The 12,607-nt window shown below is 41.9% G+C and overlaps 1 protein-coding gene across 1 annotated transcript in view; it reads right to left on the reverse strand.

Annotated features, from left to right (window-relative positions):
* LOC109898720 (leucine-rich repeat-containing protein 4B) overlaps window positions 1-7,571 on the reverse strand; it is a 36,337-nt gene extending 28,766 nt beyond the window's left edge. The window contains exon 1 of the mRNA XM_031827899.1: window positions 7,255-7,571. The gene's annotated coding sequence lies outside the window, so the exon portion shown is untranslated. The remainder of the gene's footprint in view (window positions 1-7,254) is intronic.
* Between the last annotated feature and the right edge of the window lie 5,036 nt (window positions 7,572-12,607).

Genomic DNA, 12,607 nt, shown 5'->3' on the forward strand with positions numbered 1-12,607 from the left:
TGGCAAGGTGTGCAGGTGTAATCTCCCCTGTTCCTGTTTGCTTGTTTTCATCTGCCTCATCAGTTATGCAGTGATGTGACTCTGAAATGAAAGTGCAGGCTGGCCTGATTTCTCATATGACTGAGATCTCCCATCCCACACTTAATTTGTGACAACAACAAAGTTATGACTCTCAGCTTGGTTTTGGCAGTTCAAATTAGTCTGCCAACTGGGCATAGTTGACCTGTCCGCTCTACTCTTCATAGGGGCAAACAGCCAACCAGGGGCTTGTGTGGAATCTGTGGGCTTGCTAACACAGTGATGTTCCTTTATTCTTTACTGTATAACTAAAATCTAGTGAGCTATATATTAAAATCTAGTGAGCTATATATTAAAATCTAGCGAGCTCTACATTCAAATTTAGTGAGCACTATATTAAAATCTACTGAGATCTATATTACAATCTAGTGAGCTCTATATCAAAATCTATCGAGCTCAATATTCAAGTCTAGCGAGTTCAATATTAAAATCTAGCTGAGCTCTATATCAAAATCTAGTGAGCTCTATAATCAAATATTGTGAACTCTGTATTAAAATCTAGCAAGCTCTATATTCAAATCTATATTCAAATCTAGCTGAGCCCTATATTAAATATAGCAATCTGTATATTAAAATCTAGTGAGCTCTATTGTAAAATCTAGCTGAGCCCTATATTAAAACTTAATGAATTTATTTGCAAATTATGGTGGAAAATAAGTATTTGGTCAATAAACAAAAGTTTATCTCAATACTTTGTTATATACCCTTTGTTGGCAATGACAGAGGTCAAACGTTTTCTGTAAGTCTTCACAAGGTTTTCACACACTGTTGCTGGTATTTTGGCCCATTCCTCCAAGCAGATCTCCTCTAGAGCAGTGATGTTTTGGGGCTGTTGCTGGGCAACACGGACTTTAAACTCCCTCCAAAGATTTTCTATGGGGTTGAGATCTGGAGACTGGCTAGGCCACTCCAGGACCTTGAAATGCTTCTTATGAAGCCACTCCTTCGTTGCCCGGGCGGTGTGTTTGGGATCATTGTCATGCTGAAAGACCCAGCCACACATCTTCAATGCCCTTGCTGATGGAAGGAGGTTTTCGCTCAAAATCTCACGATACATGGCCCCATTCATTCTTTCCTTTACACGGATCAGTCGTCCTGGTCCCTTTGCAGAAAAACAGCCCCAAAGCATGATGTTTCCACCCCCATGCTTCACAGTAGGTATGGTGTTCTTTGGATACAAGCATTCTTTGTCCTCCAAACACGACGAGTTGAGTTTTTACCAAAAAGTTATATTTTGGTTTCATCTTGCCATATGACATTCTCCCAATCTTCTTCTGGTCATCCAAATGCTCTCTAGCAAACTTCAGACGGGCCTGGACATGTACTGGCTTAAGCAGGGAGACACGTCTGGCACTGCAGGATTTGAGTCCCTGGCGGCATAGTGTGTTACTGATGGTAGGCTTTGTTACTTTGGTCCCAGCTCTCTGCAGGTCATTCACTAGGTCCCCCGTGTGGTTCTGGGATTTTTGCTCACCGTTCTTGTGATCATTTTGACTCCACGGGGTGAGATCTTGCGTGGAGCCCCAGATCCAGGGAGATTATCAGTGGTCTTGTATGTCTTCCATTTCCTAATAATTGCTCCCACAGTTGATTTCTTCAAACCAAGCTGCTTACCAATTGCAGATTCAGTCTTCCCAGCCTGGTGCAGGTCTACAATTTTGTTTCTGGTGTCCTTTGACAGCTCTTTGGTCTTGGCCATAGTGGATTTTGGAGTGTGACTGTTTGAGGTTGTGGACAGGTGTCTTTTCTACTGATATCAAGTTCAAACAGGTGCCATTAATACAGGTAACGAGTGGAGGACAGAGGAGCCTCTTAAAGAAGAAGTTACAGGTCTGTGAGAGCCAGAAATCTTGCTTGTTTGTAGGTGACCAAATACTTATTTTCCAACATCATTTGCAAATAAATAAATTAAAAATCCTACAATGTGATTTTCTGGATTTTTTCCCCTCATTTTGTCTGTCAATGTTGAAGTGTACCTATGATGAAAATGACAGGCCTCTCATCTTTTTAAGTGGGAGAACTTGCACAATTGGTGGCTGACTAAATACTTTTTTGCCCCACTGTATATTCAAATGTACTGAGATCTATATTAAAATCTTGTGAGCTCTATATTAAAGTCAAGTGAGTTTATTATTAAAATCTAGTGAGCTCTATAATAAAATCTAGTGAGCTCTATAATAAAATCTAGTGAGCTCTGTAATAAAATCTAGTGAGCTCTATAATAAAATCTAGTGAGCTCTATAATAAAATCTAGTGAGCTCTATAATAAAATCTAGTGAGCTCTATAATAAAATCTAGTGAGCTGTATAATAAAATCTAGTGAGCTGTATAATAAAATCTAGTGAGCTGTATAATAAAATCTAGTGAGCTCTATAATAAAATCTAGTGAGCTCTATAATAAAATCTAGTGAGCTGTATAATAAAATCTAGTGAGCTGTATAATAAAATCTAGTGAGCTCTGTAATAAAATCTAGTGAGCTCTGTAATAAAATCTAGCAAGCTCTATATTCAAATTTACATAAAAATCTAGCAATCTGTATATTACAATCTAGTGAGCTCTATATTCAAATCTAGCGAGCTCTATATTCAAATTTAGTGAGCACTATATTCAAATCTACTGAGATCTATATTACAATCTAGTGAGCTCTATATTACAATCTAGTGAGCTCTATACTAAAATCTAGTGAGCTCTATATCAAAATCTATCAAGTTCAATATTCAAATCTAGTGAGCTCTATATAAAAATCTAGCAAGCTCTATATTCAAATCTAGTGAGTTCTATATTAAAATCTATTGAGCTCTATATCAAAATCTAATGAGCTCTATAATCAAATCTAGTGAACTCTGTATTAAAATCTAGCACGCTCTATATTCAAATCTATATTAAAATCTAGCTGAGTCCTATATTAAATATAGCAATCTGTATATTAAAATCTAGTGAGATCTACAGTGCCTTGCGAAAGTATTCGGCCCCCTTGAACTTTGCGACCTTTTGCCACATTTCAGGCTTCAAACATAAAGATATAAAACTGTATTTTTTTGTGAAGAATCAACAACAAGTGGGACACAATAATGAAGTGGAACGACATTTATTGGATATTTCAAACTTTTTTAACAAATCAAAAACTGAAAAATTGGGCACGCAAAATCTTTCAGCCCCTTTACTTTCAGTGCAGCAAACTCTCTCCAGAAGTTCAGTGAGGATCTCTGAATGATCCAATGTTGACCTAAATGACTAATGATGATAAATACAATCCACCTGTGTGTAATCAAGTCTCCGTATAAATGCACCTGCACTGTGATAGTCTCAGAGGTCCGTTAAAAGCGCAGAGAGCATCATGAAGAACAAGGAACACACCAGGCAGGTCCGAGATACTGTTGTGAAGCTCTATATTCAAATTCTGTGAGCTCTATATTAATGTCTAGTGAGCTCAATATTAACTTCCAGTGAGCTCTACATCCAAATCTAGTGAGCTCTATAATGAAATCTTCTGAAGTCTGTATTAAAATCTAGCAAACTCTATATTCAAATCTAGCTGAGCCCTATATTCAAATCTAGCAATCTGTATATTAAAATCTAGTGACCTCTACTGTAAAATCTATTTGAGCCCTATAATAAAATCTAGCGACCTCTATATTAAAATCTAGCGAGCTCTATATTAAAAGCTTGTGAGATCTATATTAAAGTCTAGTGAGTTCTATATTAAAATCTATTGAGCTCTATATTGGAATCTAGTGAGCTCTATATCAAAATCTTGTGAACTCTGTATTACAATCTAGCAAGCTCTATATTCAAATCTATATTAAAATCTAGCTGAGCCCTATATCAAAATCTAGCAAGCTCCATATTAAAATCTAGCGAGCTCTACATTAAAATCTAGTGAGCTCTACATTAAAATCTAGTGAGCTCTACATTAAAATCTAGTGAGCTCCATATTAAAATCTAGCGAGCTCTACATTAAAATCTAGTGAGCTCTATATTAAAATCTAGAGAGCTCTATATTAAAATCTAGCAAGCTCCATATTAAAATCTAGCGAGCTCTACATTAAAATCTAGTGAGCTCTACATTAAAATCTAGTGAGCTCTACATTAAAATCTAGTGAGCTCCATATTAAAATCTAGCGAGCTCTACATTAAAATCTAGTGAGCTCTATATTAAAATCTAGAGAGCTCTATATTAAAATCTAGCGAGATCTATATTAAAATCTAGCGATCTCTATATTAAAATCTAGTTAGATCTATATTAAAAGCTAGTGAGCTCTAAATTAAAGTCTAGTGAGCTCTATATTAAAATCTAGTGAGATGTATATTAAAATCTAGTGAGATCTATTTTAAAAGATAGCTGACTGGGACAAACAAAATTATGTCAGTGCTCCTTAACAACAACAACTCAGTTTGGGTGAATGGGGTAAGAGTTCAAATTCATGGGATGTCCTACAGCAGGTCAACTATGTCTTGAATAAAATATTCCACTTGCATGCTATTAAGTAATCTGAGTTAACCTTTCCTTGTGAATCATGACATTGTTTAAATTGAATAATATGCATATTAGGTAAAGAGGTGACAATGGCTGTGCACTGTCAAGACTCAAAAGGATTATGAGGCAGCCTGGGCCACAGCTACATGACAGATCCCTAACAGTTCCAAGGCCTTTACTAATTCAGTGTAGCAGGCTTCTGGATTTGCTTGGAGTGTGAAGCCCGGGGAAATTATGTCTAAACCCTTCAATCCATAGAGGACAATGCTTAATAAATAATGTTCTTGTTTATCTCTGACTGTCCACCACTTGCTATTGGTCACCTTTTGACCCAGTCTGGTTTTAATCCATGTCAATTCATCTCAAGGACATTTTTAGGGAATATCTTTGGTAGGGGGATGGGAGGGAAGGAATGAATGAAGGAAGGGAAAGAACAACGTGTGTGTGTTTGAAGAGCTAGATTTATCCTTGTCTTTACAACTACGAGATGTCTTGATCTTTTTAAAACCCTGCCCTTGGCTAAAAGGACTTGTCTCTAATGTGATATTTAAAGTGACATTCTTCTCCTCCTCCCAGGGCCACTCTGTGACTTGTACTGGTCCTATGAGTGGAGAGGAGAGGGATGTGCACTTCGATTACCCACACAGCTCCACCTCACATGTACTAACAGGCCCCGTTTGATCTGAGCACTTTAACAATCTGCTATAAGAGAAACATTAAAAACTTAACGTCATCTTAAATTTTTACATCTGTAGTTACAAGCCAAATGGTTAAGAATAAGCACAGAGGCTTGTAGTTATAATGGCATACATCACAGTCGTTCACTGAGCAATTAAGAGTGAAGCAGTGATACACTAGGTACTAACAAGCATCACATCTGACATGGTGCCAATGTTTAATGAAAACAATTTCCACTATCTCCACAGATGTAAGAGCAGTGAGACTGGTTTATGGGACTGGGTCTATGTTTAAGACCAGCAGTGGATGAGGTTTGGACGATTGAGTGGACCAGAGATGAGTGTAAAGTCAGACACATGTAGAATTATTTTTTTTTTTTAAATGTTCATTTTGCTCACTACTTGGGGTTTCTTGGGGAAAATATTCTCTCTAAAGTTGTGTATTTATTGGTTTATTAACTTGTCCTGTCAATTGCTCTCCATTCCATATATTTAACCCTTAAGTCCAACTCCACTATTAAATAACTTTTCATTCTCAGAATGGCAGCTTTTCCCCAGTCATATCTCAAACAGAAATGCCTCTGAGCACTGCTCCAAAATTAGCTTGGGGCTGAAATCCAACTTCAGCCATCCACCACCAGCTGAGGCAGAACTGGCCCAGGACCAGTGCCTGAAGGGCCTCTTTTAAAGCACTCTCCTCTCCCCATTCTAGCCTAACCACCTATCGCACAACACACTTCACCCTCAATCTAATCCTGCCCAGTGCTCCACTTTGCCCCCCTAACGCCCCATTAATAACTTAGCCCCTATCATAAACTCACGAAATCAAACTGTACCCACTGACTGCTGTGCCAGGCAGCAATCTCATTCTGCCAGACTGCCCACCCAAAACACACTGCTGCACATCAGCATTTCAATCCGCTCGTAACCGTATCGTTGTGTTGCAGATAGAGGCGGTAGATCTTCATTCATCAACCCTAATCTACCTGCTCCTTGTTCTCAATCAGAGGGGCTCCTCTGTGGGCCACAGTTATAGTGGCTTAACCTGCATGCCTCAGTCATGTGCAGCGCACGGTGCCTCCGCATTATTCACACTATTTGGGGACACTAATCATTGTCAAGAGAGAATAACCAAACGAAACAGATGACCGCAAATAATGTGGCTTAATAGTACCCACTGTGCACACACTGGTTGACTCAACGTTGCTTCCACGTTATTTCAGTGAAATTACGTTGAACCAACGTGGAATAGACGCCTGTACCCAGTGGGTATAGCCTAATAACTTTCTCAGAACTATTGGCCTATTGAATAGGAAATATTTAATAAGCCACACATTCGGCTACTCAGCAGAACTGTGAAATACGAGCCATAACAATACAATTATTTTAATTATAGGCAATTATTTATTTATTTTAATTAGGCTAATGTCCTGTGCATTTATCAATTGTTATCAATGCCATTTGCCAAAGACACGACACCAATGTCAGAAACAGGCAATTTAACGAGACGGGCATATGTCTTCTTATGAATTAAGTATGAAGTACACGAATCACTTGACTTTCCTGTTTCATTCGTACGCACTCTCACCAAATTAAATGTATCGTCTCGCCACAATTCATGGTTAAAGGCGCCGAAACCCCTCACATTTCAGGACGATAATGTAGGCTATCCGCTTGTTTCTTTCCAGAAACATGGTTGATATTCCGTCCTATCAACTCTGAAACGCGGTCCTTATTAAAGCAATAGCCTTAACATTTATTAGTTTACTGTGCGTGCACGCACAGACGAACGAGCGCACAAACCCAGACATACAGACACCACCGCATTCATTTCGTTAACGACAACCGCAAATGAAATATATTGGAACAGCGAAAACTATTCAGTAGATAAAGAATAGGCTGGTCATACCCCAACGCCGCCATATGAAAGCTGAGAATCCAAAGTCAAACCACGGGATTTGTTTAACATGCGATACACGAATAACGTCCCTTATACTCTGATACCATTTAATGAATCTTACCTTTCCTTTTGATATATTCCTTAAACTGCAGAGGCGTAGCCTATAGTCAACGTCTTCTCTCCCCTCTCCCTCTCTCACTCTCGTCCTTTCTCTCGCTCTCCAACCCGCCCTCTCTCTCTCTCAAATTGATTCACCCTTTTTCGGCGCTTGTACCACAGTGCCGTGTTTTCCCGACCTAAGAAAGCAGAGCCCGTTCATCTTACATGGCCAGATGGAAAAATACAACCACCGAAAGTGGGTGATTGAAAAATCATGACGAATCATAGGCCTAGTAAACTATTTCGTGTAAATACGAATCGTTGAGGATAAATATAGACATCTAATAGAAACATGTCCGTTTCTCTAGGCATGCGTAGCCGACTAATAAACACGCGCGCACGGCTGGAAGGGATGAGAATTTACAACAAACAACAGAAAATGAACCTTCTCCCATTGATTGAGACCAGTCTGGTTGAATAGGATTATATTCCCTTGTCTCGGAGTCAGGACAGGCAGGACGATTAATAACTTAAATAACTTAATTAAATATGTAGGCTAGTCTTTCTTATTATATATATATATATATGTATTTCTTATACAATTAAGTACTGCACCTCTCTTGTGTAGATGCACCTTGACATTCCCTGTATCCAACGCGTAGGTGTTTACTATTGTCCGTATTGCGCTTGGGTGGTGCACATCCCACTCCTCTCATTGCGATGTAACGAGGACGCAATGCCTTTTGCTATATAGATTCATACACCAGCAGCGTCCTAAACACGTTATTGTACTAAATAGTTTACTTTCTCAAAGTTGGAGCAACAATATCAATCACTATAATTAAATTAATGCCAAAGTTGTTGCGCAAATGAATGTCACACACTCCAAGACGCAACAAATTGTGTTTTTGAAAAGGTGGCCATATTACCCAAGCTTTATAGGGTGCAGGTGTGTGAAGGTGAACACACATTTGTCACATGTCACAAATAGCAGATCATGCCAGACACATATTCTCACTGCTTCACTGGGTTTAATGGACGACCGGTTCTGATGTGGCAGGGCCTGCAAACTATTACAGACTACAAAGGGAAGCACAGCCAAGAGCTGCCCAGTGACAGAGCCTACCAGACAAGCTAAATAACTTCTATGCTTGCTTCCAGGCAAGTAACACTGAAACATGCATAAGAGCATATAAAGGGGTTCCCGGTACAGAGTCAATGTGTGGGTTCAGCCACCCTAGTCATAGACTGTTCTCTCTGCTACCGCATGGCAAGCGGTCCAAGAGGCTCCTAAATAGCTTCTACTCCCAAGCCATGAGACTCCTGAACAGCTAATCAAATGGCTACCCAGACTATTTGCATTGCCCTCCCCACTGGAATGCTGCTGCTACTGTCTGTTATATCTATGCATAGTCACTTTAATAACTCTACCTACATGTACAACATATTACCTCAATTACCTTGATACCAGTGAACCCACACATTGACTCTGTACCGGGACCCCCTGTATATAGCCCCGCTATTGTTATTTAATGCTGCTCTTTAATCATTTGTTATTCTTATCTCATACTTTCTTTTTGTATTTCCTTAAAACTGAATTGTTGGTTAAGTGCTTGTAAGTAAGCATTTCACTGTAAGGTCTACTACACCTGTTGTATTGTGTGCCAAATACAATTTACTTTGATTTGATTTAGATCGAAAAGCATGTGCAGTTGTGAATGGTGGAGGCTGCTAAGGGGAGGAAGGCTTATAGTAATGGCTGGAATGGAGTCAATGGAATGGTATCAAACGCATGGTTTCCATGTGGTTGATACCACTTCATTGACTCCATTCCAGCCATTATTATGAGCCGTCCTCCCCTTAGCAGCCTCCAGGAAATACATATAATCCTGCCAGAAAGCTGATGAAGATAAATGTGCATCTGTGTGTTTTTTTTATATTTTAATTTCACCTTTATTTTACTAGGCAAGTCAGTTAAGAACAAATTCTTATTTTCAATGACGGCCTAGGAACAGTGGGTTCAGGGGCAGAACGACAGATTTGTACCTTGTCAGCTCGGGGATTCGAACTTGCAACCTTTCGGTTACTTTTCCAACGCTCTAACCACTAGGCTACCCTGCCACCCTAAAGTGAGGGGGATAGAGAGAAAAATAGTGTTTGGGTGTATGTGAGAGAGGAGGGGATAGAGAGATTGGGAGAGAGAACGAGTGTGTGTGAGAGAGAGAGACGGATAGAGAGAGTGTGTGTGTGAGAGGGGGAAGGTAGAGATGCACGTGTGCTTTTATTAGGGAACGTTCTCTGCTATTTGGCTCTGACAGGTTCCCTTGGCAACGATCAAGCACATACAGTACCTAGAGCCCCACCCCCCAGCACACACATTCACTTATTGCTATGAATCTTTCAGAGCGGGTCTGTGTTCTCTCCATTTAGTATGATTTCTCTCAAATATGAGATCAATATTGTGATACTCATGATGGGAGGGGGCGTGTCAGTGGGAGACAGCGATTGGGGGACAGAGAGGAAGGAGAGGTCAATGCAATGAGAGACTGTGTCTATGCAATAGAGAGAGAGAGGGAGAGAAGGGGTGGCAGGGGATAATCAGATGGGCGATTAGTGGTGAATTGATAACGTTCTATATTCAGACATGGTGAATCAGTCTTTTTCACAGCCACTCTTCTCTCTCTCTCTCTCTCTCTCTCTGACACACACACACACACACTGGACAGAACTTCTGTTTGTGCGAACACAGCCTGCTTCACTGTCATGTCCTATCTCCCTATACCTTCCTTGTCATTCCATGTGAGTAACGGACCATTTCATGAAAGTCAGTATGTTACATGTGATTGGGGCTCCCTCTAAGGTCTGTGTTTGGAATGGTGCCCACTTAATACCCCCATTATGTACATGGCCTAAGCTGCCCCCCCAACCCCTTACCCCCCACCGTCTCTCTTCCGTTTACCCCACCAGTCCCACTCGCTGCAGTACACAATAGAGCACTCACTCCACTGACATATCTATACGATTAGCTTTTTTTCTCCCTCTTCCTCTCCTTCCTGTCCCCTACCCCCTCCATCTCTCTCTGCAGTAACGGTGTGCCATTGTTCACAGCCTATAGATGTCCCCTGGAATTCCATACCAATGTGCAGTGCTTTTGCATTGCATCGCTCTCCCCTCCTCCTCCTCCCCTCCCCTGCATGCCTCCCTCCATCCCTTTCTCTATTAAATTTCCAGTCACACAACAGTGCAGTGGATATCCCTCCCTCTAACTCACACACACCACATCCCTCCCTCCTCCTCTCCCTTTCTTCTTCTCTCTCACACACACAGAGCTGTTGTCTGTCTGCCTGGATCTCTATCACTGCCTCTTGATATTGACTGTTCTTTCTCCACTTTGAACCTCTCAATCTCCCTCACCCTTGATATAGACCGCTCTCTTTTCACCTCCAATCTCTTCATCTCTCCACCCTCATCATTTAAAAAGAGCCACACACACGTCCACTCCTCCATCCAACTCTCTTTCTCCGTCCCCGTTTGTGTCCCTGTACCGCAGTGTCTGCTCAGGCTGTATGATCAGGAGTGACCCCCTCTCTCCGGCGCTGGGTTCTGTTCTGGCCGTCAGGGCAGCCTATAAATGACTGATTGAGTGGACACCAGGGACTGTAGGGTATGAAGTGAGCCAGACACACCGGCCGAGCGGGAGGCACCCCGTTTCTCTCCTCAGTAGCTCAGAGCTGAACACTCTGCATCATCTGGGGGCCTTGGGAGACCTTTGGTCTTTATCTGATGGGTTAACAACATGGACCCCAGCAGTAGACAACAACCTGTGATACATACCAAATTCAACATTAATCTCTTGTGAGTAGCCAGGCTAGGATCCATCCATGCTCTGAAGCTTAGCTTTACACTCTGAAAGAGGAGCTGCACTCTGACACAGAGTTAACCAAGCCTGCATCTTCACCACTGTGTCGATAGACCTCCTCCATCACAAACACCATCTGGCACCCCACATCCATTAGGCAGCATTGACCTCCACCACCAGGCCCAGTGTAGCTCCACCACCAGGCCCAGTGTAGCTCCACCACCAGGCCCAGTGTAGCTCCACCACCAGGCCCAGTGTAGCTCCACCACCAGGCCCAGTGTAGCTCCACCACCAGGCCCAGTGTAGCTCCACCACCAGGCCCAGTGTAGCTCCACCACCAGGCCCAGTGTAGCTCCACCACCAGGCCCAGTGTAGCTCCACCACCAGGCCCAGTGTAGCTCCACCACCAGGCCCAGTGTACCTCTACCACCAGGCCCTAAAAAGTAAAGACCAATCCAATTTAAGGCATGATATGATCCCCTCTCCAGGCTAAATGTAGCTGTACCAGAAGGCAGTAAAAACACATCCACTCACCGCTAGACCTGATAACACTCCTCCTCTCCTTCAGCATGCCATAAAACAAACTCTGCCCCCAGGCCCATAAACCCCATCAGGCCCAACACTACTTCTGCCACCAGGCCAATAAACTCCATCTCCAGGCCCTATAAACACCCAGGCTCACACAATGGCCCACTGTCCCCTTGACAACCAGGACGGACAAACCACAGCTAGAAAAACAGCGTCAACAATCCCATTCAATAACATAGGAAAAAGAGCCTGTCACATCTGCTCTATCAACTCAATATATATCACAACAAAATCATCATACTTTACTTTTAGTCTCATGCGTACTATTCTGCTACTCCCTGCTCATATGGTAGAAGCATCATTTCAGAGACGTGTGGCTGGCATTAAAGGACACGCAGTGATGTCGAAATAGAGATATTAACTCAGCCCATTAGAAAGACTGAGAAGAGAAAGGGAGAAAGAGAGAATGTCAGCTCACAGGGTCGACCAGTGATGGAAGGAGGGAGGCAGGTGAGAGATGAACGCCAGCCACTGGGGGACTAGTCAGTGTCTCTGTCTTTCCGTCTGTGTGAGTACGTGAGGGAGAGGTGGAGAAAAAAGCTTAGAAACAAGAACCCAGTGTCATGGTATCTAAGCAACCATCTCCGTCTCCCTGGTGACAGGGACTGACATCACTTCCTGTCTGTGCATCTGCATAGGGCTAACAATGTGTTGGTCTGTGGGGTAATACGGTTCAAGTGTACATAATGTTTAGTTTTGCAGCATGTGTATACAGCTCACTGGACTGTGTGCAGTTAGTACAGGTGTCTGTGTATAATACACGCTACAGGATTTATTGCCAACAATATTTAATGGACGAGTTGAGTTATGCGAGTGTCTGCAATGTGTATGTGTGTTTAGTCTGTTTTTAGCCGTGTGAAGCTCATTTTGGGCACATATGTGGACACTGCCATGTGCGCATGCGGTCAGCCTGATTGTGCATTATGCC

This window comes from Oncorhynchus kisutch, linkage group LG6 (assembly GCF_002021735.2).
Source record: "Oncorhynchus kisutch isolate 150728-3 linkage group LG6, Okis_V2, whole genome shotgun sequence".
Lineage (NCBI taxonomy): Eukaryota > Metazoa > Chordata > Actinopteri > Salmoniformes > Salmonidae > Oncorhynchus > Oncorhynchus kisutch.